Source organism: Mus pahari, chromosome 16 (assembly GCF_900095145.1).
Source record: "Mus pahari chromosome 16, PAHARI_EIJ_v1.1, whole genome shotgun sequence".
NCBI classification, from domain to species: domain Eukaryota; kingdom Metazoa; phylum Chordata; class Mammalia; order Rodentia; family Muridae; genus Mus; species Mus pahari.
In genome coordinates, this window is record NC_034605.1 from 66,558,025 (window position 1) to 66,560,015 (window position 1,991).

The following is a 1,991-nucleotide window of genomic DNA, read 5'->3' on the forward strand; positions in this document are numbered from 1 at the left end:
AGACCAGGCTGGCCTCGAACTCAGAAATCCACCTGCCTCTGCCTCCCAAGTGCTGGGATTAAAGGCATGAGTCACCACGCCCGGCCACACAATTTTCATTTCCATTTTCCTTACAGCTTATGCCATTGAACACCTTTTTTGTGTGTTTTTATCCATTTATAAACCTGTGGAATAATGATACTGAAATGCTCTAGTTTTAGTTGGTCTTTTTAATTCCATGTATTCTAAATACTAACCCTAATATTAAATATTTTCAAATATTTTTCTTCCACTCTATGGGTTGTCTTTAGATTTCTTCAATAGTTTCCTTTGATGGCCGGATCCTAAATTTGATGAAGTACAATTTTGCTTGTGCTTTTGATGTCATATTTACAAAGTTATCACCTTTATATAGTTTTGGTCTCTGAAAATCAATCATCAGTAATAAAGACCAAGTCTCTTTGGAGAAATAGCTGATGGTAAGACCAGTCCAGGAAATGTGCAAGATCTGCCAGAAGTAAATAATTATTGTTACTTACACACACACACACACACACAGAGGTACATACAGCCTTCATTATGTATCAGAGCAAAGTAGGTGCCAATGAACAAGCTCTTGTGTCTACAGTGACATGAGCAACAGAATAATGTAGTACTGGATTGTATTCACAGTATAAAGTAAATGCCTTGAATGTACACTTTGTAACATATCATTGGATACATTAGTATGAAAGAAGGAACTCCTAACTTGATTTCTGTTACAGCTGGAAATTTGTTCCTCAGCTGGTAGTGCTGTCTGGAGAGACTATGGGGTCTTTTTGTTTGTTTGTTTATTTGTTTTTTGAGACAGGGTTTCTCTGTGTAGCCCTGACTGTCCTGGAACTCACTCTGTAGACCAGGCTGGCCTCGAACTCAGAAACCCACCTGCCTCTGCCTCGAGTGGTGGGATTAAAGGTGTGCACCACCACACCCGGCTTGAGACTATGGGGTCTTTAGGAGAGGCCCTCAATGTAGGGCATGTTACCTTTGCCTGATTCCTGTGTTGCTCTCTGCTTCACGGTCCACCATGAGAACAGCCTCCATCTCAGCCAGGCTCCCAATATGAACTGGGAGCTTCACCATGTCATCTTGCCAAGGTGGACTAAATGCCTCTGATACTGGGCATCAAATAAATCTTTGCCTCTTAAGTTGTTTCTGTCTGGTATTGTGGGTGCAGCAATGCAAAGGTAACTAAAACTATGGATTTACCTATCCCTGACATCATCTAGCCTTTCTTCACACAACGTTCCAAGGTTCATCTGTTCTGTAGTGTGTGCTAACACTTGTTCTTTTTCTGCCCTCCCCCCCTCAATCCTAGCTTCTGCTGTACGACATTTTATTCACCCATCACCCAGTTAATGAGCATTTGGATCGTTTCTTCCTCCTGGCTATTGTGAATAGCACCTCTGAGAATAATGCAAGTTTTCATCTAAATACCTATTTCCAATTTTGGCTAGAAAATACAGGCTCTAATGTTTAATTCAAAGAAAGAAATGGCCAGCTATCTTAAAATCTCTAGCCATCTGGCAATTTACTGAGAACCCACGAGGTCCCTGAATGGCAAGCCCAGGAAACTGCAACTTGAGACAAAAATCACTTTTGATTTCTTTGCACAGAGAAGTGGGACAAAAGTAAAACTCAGACCTTCTAACACCTGTATTTAACTATTCCTTTCACATGTGCTATGAAGTGAAAACAACTTGGGAAAGGAAGTGAACCAGAAGGCAGGGGTGGCATTATGGAGAAGGGCAATGTGGAGGGGGGACAGTTTTGAACAAAGTGTAATGACATATACATGTATATATACACACACATAAACACAAACATACCATAAGAACCACTACTTTGAAAGCTAACTTAAAAATTAATTTTCAGGAAAGTGATGGCTCAGAGAGCAAAGGCACTTGCCAGCAAGCATGACATCTAGTTTGGAGTTTCATTCCCCTGAAGCCAGGCTCTAACTGAATGTCTCA